Source organism: Neofelis nebulosa, chromosome X (assembly GCF_028018385.1).
Source record: "Neofelis nebulosa isolate mNeoNeb1 chromosome X, mNeoNeb1.pri, whole genome shotgun sequence".
Classification (NCBI taxonomy): domain Eukaryota; kingdom Metazoa; phylum Chordata; class Mammalia; order Carnivora; family Felidae; genus Neofelis; species Neofelis nebulosa.
In genome coordinates, this window is record NC_080800.1 from 97,108,387 (window position 1) to 97,120,705 (window position 12,319).

At 44.5% G+C, this 12,319-nt stretch overlaps 1 non-coding gene across 1 annotated transcript; it reads left to right on the forward strand.

Annotated features, from left to right (window-relative positions):
* The first annotated feature begins 6,895 nt into the window (after positions 1 to 6,895).
* On the forward strand, positions 6,896 to 6,969 carry TRNAK-CUU (transfer RNA lysine (anticodon CUU)). Its single transcript has one exon. It is a non-coding gene; the product is annotated as a tRNA-Lys (tRNA).
* Positions 6,970 to 12,319: the final 5,350 nt, after the last annotated feature.

The following is a 12,319-nucleotide window of genomic DNA, read 5'->3' on the forward strand; positions in this document are numbered from 1 at the left end:
GGGACACTCTTAAAATTATCATATGTGACCAGAACTCCACCAGGAGCTCAAGACATAATGTCCATTTGAATTAAAGTAGACAGCCAAAAACCGAACATGTTTTCTGGAAAATTGATTGCTTCAAGAAAAGATTGTGATTTGATTCACAGGCTTTAGAAATTGTATAAGATGCCAAAATACCAATGGTAGCATATTTAGAAGATTAAATTATTTTTATTTTATTTCTTTTTAAAGATGTTATTATTATTGTCATCATTATTATTTTATTTAATGATGGGGCACCTGGGTGGCTCGGTCGGTTGAGCGTCTGACTTTGGCTCAGATCATGATCTCACAGTTTGTGGGTTCGAGCCCTACGTCAGGCTCTGTGCTGACAGCTTGGAGCCCAGAGCCTGCTTTGGATTCTGTGTCTCCTTCTCTCTCTCTCTCTCTCTCTCTCTCTCTCTCTCTCTTTGCCCCTGCCCTGCTAGAGCTCTGTCTCTCTCTCAAAAATAAATAAAAACATTTAAATAAATAAATAAATAAAAATTTTAAAAAATCTTTATTTATTTTGACAAAGAGGGATACAGAGCAAGCAGGGGAGGGGGAGGGGGGGGGAGAGAGAGAGAGAGAGAGAGAGAGAGAGAGAGAGAGTCCCAAGAAGGTTCCACACTGTCAGCACAGAGCCCAGCACGGGGCTGGAACCCATGAACGATGAGATCATGACTGGAGCCAAAACTTAACTCTGGAGTTAAGTCAGAGGCTTAACTGACTGAGCCACCCAGGTGCCCCTTGACTCTATTATTTTTTAAAAGTAATCTCCACGCTAGAGATGCCTGGGTGGCTCAGTCGGTTGAGCCTCCGGCTTTGGCTCAGGTCATGATCTCAAGGTTTGTGGGTTTGAGCCCCACGTACGGCTCACCACTGGCAGCACAGAGCCCACTTCGGATCTTCTGTCCCTTTCTCTCTCTGCCTCTCTCTCTCTCTCTCTCTCAAAAAATTTGATCTCCACATCTGACATGGGGCTCAAACTCACAACCCTGAGATCAAGAGTTACGTGCTCTACCGACTGAGCTGACCAGGTGCCTTTATTTTTAATTTATGAAAAACAAAATATATTAAGCTCAGAGATTTTTATTAACTTTTGTTATAAAATGTGACATAAAAGTCAATGTTCAAAAATGTTTACATTAGGGCGCCTGAGTGGCTTGGTTGTTAAGCATTTGACTTTGGCTCGGGTCACGATCTTATGGTTCGTGAGTTCGAGTACCACACTGGGTGAGCTCGTGCCCCGCTTTGGGAAAGCATGAGCCCCACTTTGGGTGAGCCTCGCTTCTCTTTCTCTCTCTCTCCCTCTGCCCTTCCTGGGATAGTCTCTTTGCCCCTTGCTCACTTGCAGCCCCTCTCTCTCCCTCAAAAAGATTTTTTTTTTTTTTAAATCTTAAATAAAAAGAATTTTTAAATCTTGTTTAAAAACAAGAACAGTGTGTGATGCTTGGCTGGCTCAGTTGGTGCAATGTGCAACTCTTGATCTCAGGGTTGTAAGTTTGAGCCCCACGTTGGGTGTAGAGATTACTTTTTAAAAATCTTAAAAAATATATATGGGGTACCTGGATAGCTCAGTCAGTTAAGCGTCTGATTCTTTAAAAAAAATTTTTAAAAATGTTAATGTTCATCTATCTTTCAGAGAGAGAGAGAGACAGAGCATGAGCAGGGGAGGGGCAGAGAAAGAGGGAGACATAGAAACAAGCAGGCTCCAGGCTCTGAGCTGTCGGCACAGATCCCGACGTGGGGCTCAAACCCACAGATCAGGAGATCACGACCTGAGCCGAAGTCGGACACTTAACATACTGAGCCACCCAGGTGCCCCTGCTCGCACAGAGCTTATAATCTACGGGGGAGAGACAAACAAAAGATGTAGGTAATAAGTACTTCAGGGAGAATATCAAACAGGGAAGGGGAAAAAAGAAGGAATCTGGGGGTGGAGGTGGGTGCAATTGTATTGTATTTTATTTATTTATTTTTACTTTTTAAATATAATTTACTGTCAAGTTGGCTAAAATACAGTGTATACAGTGTGCTCTTGGTTTTGGGGGTAGATATTTTTTTGAGAGAGAGAGAGAGAGAGAGAGAGAGAGAGAGAGAATTCCAAGCAGTCTCTGCACTGTCAGCGAGGAGCCCAGCTTGGGGCTCGAAGCCACAAACCAGGAGATCATGACCTGAGCCGAAATCAAGAGTTGGAGCTTCAACCAACTGAGCCACCTGGGCGCCCCAACATTTCCTTTTCTGTGGCTTACTTCTTTGTAAGAACACAGTACGTAATACATATAACATACAGCATGTGTGTTAATCGACCCTTTATGCCGTCCGTCAGGCTTGTAGTCAACAGTAGGCCATTGGTAGTTAAGTTTTGGGGGAGTCAAAGGTCACATGGATTTTCAACTTTGTGGGGGTTGGCTCCCCTCTCCTCCGCGCCGTTCAAGGGTCAACCGTAACAGGGCCATCCTGGCTGCTGGGGTGTGAACAATCTGAAGGAGCCAAGGCTACCAGCGAGGAGACCATTCAGGAAGCTGACGCATTCCCTAGTAGGAGATGATGGTGCTTTGGACCAGCATATTGGCAGTCACGGTGGTGAGAAATGGCCCGGTAATTGGAAGGTAGAGCCACCAGGATTTGAAGCCACCAGGTTGGAGCCATGTAAGAGAAAGAGAGTAGGTTTGGGGTGTGAACAACTGGAAAAATGGAGCTGCCGTTAACAGAGGTGTGTAAGCCTTTGAAATGTTTTGGGGAGAAGATGCCCATACTAAGTCCAGGTAGGGTGGTTGAGGAGACACTTGGATGCCTTGTAGTTCGGGGGGAGACCTGAGCTGGGGAAGTAAATTTGGAAGCTGTCAGGTTACAGATCTGTACACGTGGCCATTGAACACTTGGAACCTGGCCAATCCGAACTGAGAGGGGCCGTTAAGTGTAAAACACACACTAGATTTGTTGTTGTTTTTTTTTAAGTTTATTTATTTATTTTGAGAGACACAGAGACGGTGCAAGTCGGGAGGGGCAGAGAGAGAGAGAGAGAGAGAGAGAGGATCCCAGGCAGGCTCCACGCTGCCCGCGCAGAGCCCAGCGCGGGGCTCGATGCCACGAACTGCGGGATCGCAACATGAGCCCATATCAAGAGTCTGACACTTAACCCACCGAGCCCCCCAGGCGCCCCGTACGCACACTGGACTTCAAAGACAACACAGAAAAAAACGAAAGTAAAATATCTCACGAATATTTACTTTATATTAATCACACGTTGAAATTGCATTTTGGATGGACGGCTTTCCCTTGCCTTTCGAAAGGTCGCGTCCCGCCACTAGGCTTTTACTAAAAACCTGCGTTGGGACCTGCTTTCGCTAACTGAAAGAAGTCCAAGGATTTTCACTTTTACCAGACAAGGCAAAAAGGGTGAAAACTGCGTTTGCTTGGCAGTGAGCTGTTATCGGGGCAGTGCACCCCAAACCGTGAGAGTGGCCCCACCAAGCCCCTGCCCTGGGAAAGCACTCAGCATCTCGGCATCTCAGCAGCCATAGCTTTGAGCTGTGTCTGTGAGAATCTGTGCTCTGTCTCCACTTATTTTGTGCATCCATTAGCAAAATGTGTCCTACGGTATCAGAAAAGCCCAAGACGGGTTGTTTTGAGGTCTGGGAACACTCAAACCTTTTTCCGTATAAATTAATGGTAATTGCTTCTTTGCTTTATGCCATTTTGGCTTATGACAAATCTCACTTAGGGCAATGTTCTCCTCTAACGTAGTGGGCACAACCTGTATTGGGTTAAAGAAAATGCATCGAGGGGCGCTTCCCTGACTCAGTCGGTAGAGCATGTGACTCTCGATCTCGGGGTTGTGAGTTTAAGATCCACGCTGGGTGTAGAGCTAGCTTACTTTTATTTTATTTTTTTATTTTTATTTATTTTTTTTTTAATTTTTTTTCAACGTTTTTTATTTATTTTTGGGACAGAGAGAGACAGAGCATGAACGGGGGAGGGGCAGAGAGAGAGGGAGACACAGAATCGGAAACAGGCTCCAGGCTCCGAGCCGTCAGCACAGAGCCCGACGCGGGGCTCGAACTCACGGACCGCGAGATCGTGACCTGGCTGAAGTCGGACGCTTAACCGACTGCGCCACCCAGGCGCCCCAGAGCTAGCTTACTTTTAAAAAAAATCTTAAAGAAAATTATTTTCACCTGTTGTGGTTTTTTTTTTAACTGTTTGATCATGTCTAGTAGAAGATTTTTTTTAACTTTTGAAAAACATTTATTTATTTTTAAGAGAGAGAGAGAGTGTGAGCAGGGAAGGGGCAGAGAGAGAGAGGGACGCACAGAATCCGAAGCAGGCTCCAGGCTCTGAGCTGTCCGCACAGAGCCCGACGTGAGGCTGCAACTCACGAGCCGTGAAATCATGACTGAGTCAAAAGTTGGATGCTTGACCAACTGAGCCACCCAGGCGCCCCTAAAGATTTTATTTTTACGTAATCCCTATACCAATGTGGGGCTCGAACTTACAACCCTGAGATCAGGAGTCATATGCTCTACTGCCTGAGCTAGCCAGGTGCCCCTTGGCTAATCGAGTTTAAATTATATATGAGGCTCACATTATATTTCTATCGGACAGTGCTGGTACAGATGGAATATAAAGTCATGAACACTGGATAAGATAGACCACCAAGGAGGGGTGCCTGGGTGGCTCAGCCGGTTAAGCATGTGATTCTTGATTTCGGCTCAAGTCCTGATCTTTCGGTTGGGCTCTGTGTTGACAGTGAAGAGCCTGCTTGAGATTCTCTCTCTCTCTCTCTCTCTCTCTCTCTCTTTCTGCCCCTCCCCTGATCACTCTCTGCCTCTCTCAAAATAAATAAATAAACATTGAAAAAAACAAGACAGATCATCAAGGGATGCAAGAGTAGCTAAAGAAGTCCAAAGACTGAGCCTTCAGGCATGCCAACATTCACACACACACACACACACACACGAATATCTATCTCTATCTCTACCTATCCTCTATCTATCATCTATCATCTATGTATATAGTGTATATATATATATATATATATATAGTGTTTATACACACATATATACTATATAAATATATTTTGTGTATATATATATATACACACGTTCAACTTTATTAAGCTACATTTATAAGTAATAAAGCACACTTGTTATATATATATATTAATATATCTGTATATACATGTAACCATCACCTCATATATATTTTTTTTCATTGTAGCTTATTCTGAAGGAACCATTCTGAACAGATTCATTGGGGAAGAGAGAGGAACACAAACACCTCGCTCGACAACATAGAGCTACTCTTTAATTCAGTGGTTTCAGAAACCATTATTATTTCACTCTAGATAATTCAGCTTCTGAGTTTTGAGAAATCAAAGGCTCTAATTGTTTTCACTCGTTTTTGTGAGATTCAGGCCTTATGAGGCCGGTAAGAGTCTGGTTTTGGTTTATTTTGTTTATTTATTTGCTTGTTCGTAACTTTTCTCTTGACCCAAGTATCCCTGGGGAGTGAGGAGGATGAGTTTATCCAGCACAAGGCCACTTGCTAAATAGACTGTCCCCACACTTCTGGGGGGCGGGGGGGGGGGGTGGTGGTGGCAGGGAGCCATTCGAATAGTCTAGAATGTGATTGGCCTTCTCTAGAATTGCTCAGTAGGGAGGCCCTGATGGTGCATGCATTTAATAAGTATTTCTGAATGTCACAGAAACTGCAGTCACTGGGAAGGACAATGAATTTCAGTGTGACGTTTAGGTGGTAAATGCCTCCTATGCATTAGTTCCCTATCATGTTTTCATTCTCCTGATGATCTTTTACAAGCTTTCAGTAGTTCTTGGGCACAGCATGCCATTTTATTTATTTATTTATTTATTTATTTTAAAAAAATTTTTTTTAACGTTTATTTATTTTTGAGACAGAGAGAGACAAAGCATGAACGGGGGAGGGGCAGAGAGAGAGGAAGACACAGAATCGGAAGCAGGCTCCAGGCTCCGAGCCATCAGCCCAGAGCCCGACGCGGGGCTCAAACTCACGGACCGTGAGATCGTGACCTGAGCCGAAGTCGGCCGCTCAACCGACTGAGCCACCCAGGCGCCCCATAGCACGCCATTTTAAAAGGCAGATTATCACATCATAAGAACAACTATAGGAATATGTTCCCTTAGACATCACTGTTCCCAACACTCTCTGGCTTCCTTGTCAGTTACTTATTTACTTACTTACTTACTTACTTATTTATGCCATTGTTCACTCCAAACTAGCACATACTAGCAGTTTACCAGTGTATAATTAACTTTAAACTTTTAGACCAAGGAAATGTCTGGAAATAGACAGTATGTATTTTACTGCTACCATTTTACCAACATGCTTTCTCTATTTTACTTATTTGTTTGTTTATCTATGTATTTATTTCTAAAGAACCATTATTTAAAATGCTTATTTATTTTGAGAGAGAGAGACAGCATGAGCAGGGGAGGGAGAGAGAGGGAGGGAGAGAGAGAACCCAGAGCAGGCAACATACTGTCTGCATGGTACCCCACGATGTGGGTCTGGATCCCACGAACCCTGAGATGGTGACCTGAGCCGAAATCACCAGTCGGATGGTCAGCTGACTGAGTCACCCAGGCGCCCCTCTCTGTGTTCCATTCTGGAAAATTTTATCTACAACGTACACAAAAGCAGAAAAAATAGTATGTATACAGAATCCTCATGTGCCCATCACCCAGCTTCGACCGTTACTGCCTTTTTGCTAATCTTGTTTCAGCTACCATCCCCCCCCCTTTTTTTTGTTGTGCTATTTTTTTTAATTTAGCTGAATTCCATATAACATAAAATTAACCATTTTTTAAATTAAAAACTTGTGAGGGGCGCCTGGCTGGCTCAGTCGGTAGAGCATGTGACTCTTGATCTCAGGGTCGTTGAGTTCAAGCCCCACGTTGGGCACGGAGTCGATGTTAGAAAAATTAATCGCGATAAAAAGCACATACTATAAAATTTACCCTCTTAACCATTTTTTAATTTTTATTTTTATTTAAAAAAAATTTTTTTTTTAACATTTATTTTTGAGACAGAGAGAGACAGAGCACGAGCAGGGGAGGAGCAGAGAGAGAGGGAGACACAGAATCTGAAACAGGCTCCAGGCTCTGAGCTGTCAGCACAGAGCCCGACGCAGGGCTCGAACTCACGGACCGTGAGATCATGACCTGAGCCGAAGTCGGACGCTTAACCGACCGAGCCACCCAGGCGCCCCTTAACCATTTTTTTAAAAATGTGTATTTATTTTTGAGAGAGAGAACGTGAGCTGGGGAGGGCCAGAGAGAGGGGGGGACAGGGGATTTGAAGCAGGCTCTGTGCTGACAGCAGAGAGCCTGGTGTGGGGTTTGAACTCACGAACCATGAGATCATGACTTGAGCTGAAGTCAATGCCCAACCAACTGAGCCACCAGGCTCCCCCACCAACTGTAACCATTTTTAAGTGTGCCATTCAGTAGTGTTAACTATATTCTCATTGTTGTGTGTGTAACAGATTTCTAGAATTTTTTCATCTAGCAAAACTGAAACTCTATGCCCATTGAACAACTCTCCATTCCTTTCCCTTCACCCCCTCAGCCCCTGACAATCACCATTCTACTTTTTGTTCCCATAATTTTGACCACCTAGACGTCTCAAATAAATGGAGTCATACAGTAGGGTGTGTGTGTGTGTGTGTGTGTGTGTGACTGACTTATTTCACTCCATGTAATGTGTCAAGGTCCATCCACATTATACCATGTGACAGGATTTCCTTCTTTTTTTAAGGTTGAATGATATTCTGCAGTTAATCATTTAAATTCAGTACATTCTCCACCCCCTCTCTCTAATTGCAAAATCTTTTTGTCATCCCAGAAGAACACCTCATACCTGTTAAGTAATTACTCCCCATTTCCCCCTCTGCCACTCCCTAGCAACCACTAACCTGCTTCCTGTCTCTATGGATTTGCCTTTTCTGGGTATTTCATACAAAAAGAATCATGCAATACTTGATCTTTTGCGTCTGGTTTCTACCATTTAGCACAATGTTTTCAAGGCTCATCCAAGTTGTAACATGTATCAGTAATTCATTCCTTTTTATGGCTGAAAATATTTCATTATGTGTCTGTACCATAATTTTTTTCTGTTCATCTACTGATGGATATTTGGGTTGTTTCCATCTTTTGACTATTACAAATAATGCTGCTCTAAACATTCACATACAGTTATCTATATGGACATATGCTTTTATTTCTCTTGGATATATATACCTAGGATTGGAACTGCTTGATTATATGGTAATTCTAGGTTTTTTTGGTTTTTTGGTTTTATTTTTTTTAACATTTTATTTATTTTTGAGACAGGGAGAGACAGAGCATGAACAGGGGAGGGTCAGAGAGAGCGAGACATAGAATCCGAAGCAGGCTCCAGGCTCTGAGCTGTTAGCACAGCGCCCCACGTGGGGCTCGAACTCACAAACCGTGAGATCATGACCTGAGCCGAAGTCGGCCGCTCAACCGACTGAGCCACCCAGGCGCCCCCATTCTAGATGTTTTTTAAGTAACATCCACACCCAATGTGGGGCTCAAGCTCATGACCCCGAGATCAAGAGTCACATGCTCTACTGATTGAGCCAGTCAGGTGTCCCTGTATGTTTAATATTTTTTAGGAATTGCCAAACGTTTTTTTCCATAGCAGCAACACCATTTTATATTGCCACTAGCGATGTATGAGGATTTCAATTTCTGCACATCCTGGCCAACACTTGTTACTTTCTTTGGAGAAATGTCTATTCAAGTCCTTTGCCCATTTTTTAATTGCTTGTTTGCCTTTTTCTGGTTGAGTTATAAGAGTTCTTTGTACATTCTGGGGGTGCCTGGGTGGGTCAGGCAGTTAAGCATCCAACTTTGCCTCAGGTCATGATCTCATGGTTCATGAGTTTGAGCCCTGCATCAGGCTCTCAGCTGTCAGCTCAGAGCCGGCTTCGGATCTTCTGCCCTACTCTGTCTCCACCCCTCCCCTACTCGTGTTCTCTCTCTCTCTCTCCCTTTCCCTCTTTCTCTCTCTCAAAAATAAATGAACATTAAAACATTTAAAAAAATAATTCTTTGTACATTCTGGATACTAAAATCTTATTGGATACATACTTTGCAAATATTTTTCCCATCCGATGGGTTTTCTCTTTACCTTCTTGATGATGTACTTGGATGCACAAAAGTTTTTAATTTTGATGAAGTCCAATTTATCTATTTTTTCTTTTGGCACTCATGCTTTTGGTATCAAATCTAAGAATCCATTGCCAAATCCCAAGTCATAAAGATACATTCTTATGTTTTCTTCTAAGAGTCTTATAGTTTTAGCTCTTCTAGTGAGATCACTGGTTTATTTTGAGTTAATTTTTATATATGGAGTGAAGTAGGGGACCAATTTCATTCTTTTGTATGTGGAGATCTGGTTGTCTCAGGACCACTTAGTGAACAGACCATCCCCGCGCCCCTCCGCCCCCTGCCATTGAATGGTCTTGGCACTTTCTGTGGTATTTTAAAGCAAATTCTAGGCATCATGTTGTTTCATTTGTAAACACTTCAGTTTGCATCTCGAATCTATGAAGACTGCTTTTTTTAAATTTAAAAAAAAATTTTTTTTAACGTTTTATTTATTTTTGAGACAGGGAGAGACAGAGCATGAACAGGGGAGGGTCAGGGAGAGCGAGACATAGAATCTGAAACAGGTTCCAGGCTCTGAGCTGTCAGCACAGAGCCCGACGCGGGGCTCGAACTCGCGGACCGCGAGATCGTGACCTGAGCCGAAGTCGGCCGCTTAACCGACTGAGCCACCCAGGCGCCCCTGAAGACTGCTTTTTTTTTTTTTTTTTTTTTTTAATTTTTTTTTTTTCAACGTTTTTTATTTATTTTTGGGACAGAGAGAGACAGAGCATGAACGGGGGAGGGGCAGAGAGAGAGGGAGACACAGAATTGGAAACAGGCTCCAGGCTCCGAGCCATCAGCCCAGAGCCTGACGCGGGGCTCGAACTCACGGACCGCGAGATTGTGACCTGGCTGAAGTCGGACGCTTAACCGACTGCACCACCCAGGCGCCCCTGAAGACTGCTTTTTAACATAACCGTCATGCCATGGTCATATGTAGTAAAATTAACAATTATTCCTTAATATCATTTAACATCCAGTCCTTGTTCAAAGATTTCCTGTTGCCTCAAAATTCTCTTAATGCTGGTTTGATTGAAACAGGAGCCAGCAGAGGCCCCTGGCTGGCTCAGTTGATAGAGTGTGCGACTCTTGATCTCAGGGTCGTGAGTTTGAGCCCCACGTTGGGTGTAGAGACTAGTTGAAAAAAGAAACAGGATCCAAACCAGTTTCACACATTCAGACACAGTTCCTTTCGCTCTGATATATCATTTAGGGCCTGTGGGGCACCTGGGTGGCTCGGTCAGTTAAGCATCTGACTCTCGATCGCAAGGTGGTGAGTTCAAGCCTCACGCTGGTCTTCACGTCCTGCGTGGAGCCTAGTAAAAAAACCTGATATATCACCTAGACCCTGAATTCTACTGGTGCCACCACAGGATAACAAGTAACTGTTATTCCATTCCTGGCACTGGCTGTCACCTTGTCCTTGCTTTAATGATATTGTTCCAGTTATCAACTGTATTTTTTAATCTTTATTTTTTTATTTTTGAGAGAGAGACCGAGCACGAGCGGGGGAGGGGCAGAGAACGGGGGAGACACAGATTCGGAAGCAGGCTCCAGGCTCCGAGCTGTCAGCAAAAACAGAGCCCGACACGGGACTTGAACCCACAGACCGTGAGATCATGACCTGAGCCGAAGTCGGACGCTCCACCGACTGAGCCACCCAGGCGCCCCTCCAGTTATCAATTGTTACATAACAGATCGCCTCAAAACTCACTGGCCTAAAAGAACGGCACTTACTGTATGATCTTTCATGGTTTCCGTGGGTCAGGAATTTCAGGAAGAGCTGGGCTAGATGGGTGAGGCTCAGAGGCTCACATGTGACTGTGGTCGGGTGGTGAGCACAGCTGAAGTTGCAGGGGCACCGAAGCAGCAGGGTGCAGGCCAGGGGTCTCGTCACTTCAGGGCCTCTCCGAGTGCCCTCTCCACATGGGCTAGTCCGGGCTTCCTCATCTCATGGTGGCCTCAAGATAGACTGCTTGGGCGCCTGGGTGGCTCAGTCGGTTAAGCGTCTGACTTCAGCTCAGGTCATGATCTCGCGGTCCGTGAGTTCGAGCCCCGTGTCGGGCCCTGTGTGGACAGCTCAGAGCCTGGAGCCTGCTTCGGATTCTGTGTCTCCCTCTCTCTGACCCTCCCCCGTTCATGCTCTGTCTCTCTCTGTCTCAAAAATAAATAAACGTTAAAAAAAAAATTTAAAAAAAAGATAGACTGCTTATTTTTTTTTTATGTTTATGTATTTATTTTGAGAGAGAGAGAGAGGGAGAGTGTGTGCAAGCAGGGGAGGGGCAAAGAGAGAGGGAGGGAGAGAAAATCCCAAGCGGGCTCCTCACGGTCAGCACAGAGCCCGACGTGGGGCTTGAACTCATGAACCGTGAGATCATGACCTGAGCTGAAATCAAGAGTCACACGCTTAACCGACTGAGCCACCCAAACGCCTCTTGACAGATTGCTTATAATGGCAGCCCAGGGCTCTAAAGGGGTCCGAAAGAGCCAGATAGACAATGTATCACTTTTTATGAGGAGCCTCAGAAGTCGCGTTATGTCCCTCTGTCAGTCAAAAACCCACCAGGATTCCAGGAGAAGCAACATAGACCGTTGGCCTCATGGGTGTGCAGCCTGTGCAGAGTGGCATGGGACTCCACACTCAGATCGGGCCCTTGCTTGGTTAATGTTCTTCTGTCATCGTCTTCTTCTTTTTTTTTTTTTTCAATTTTTTATGTTTATTTATATTTGGGTGTGAGGGGTAGGGGGAGAGAGCGCATGAGCAGGGGAGCAGCAGAGAGACAGAGAGACGGAGACAGAATCCGAAGCAGGCTCCAGACTCTGAGCTGTCAGCACAGAGCCCGACGATGCAGGGCTCGAACCCATGAACTGTGAGCTCATTACCTGAGCCGAAGTCGTCTGCTCAACCGACTGAGCCACTCAGGTGCCCCTCTACTGTTGTCTTAAATTCAAAACACATTTTGAGCCAAGGGCCATGCGTTTTCTTTTCTTTCTTAAATTTTTCTTTCTTTCTTTCTTTTTTTTAAAGTAATCTACACCCAACATGGGGCTCAAACTCAAGATCCTGAGATCAAGAG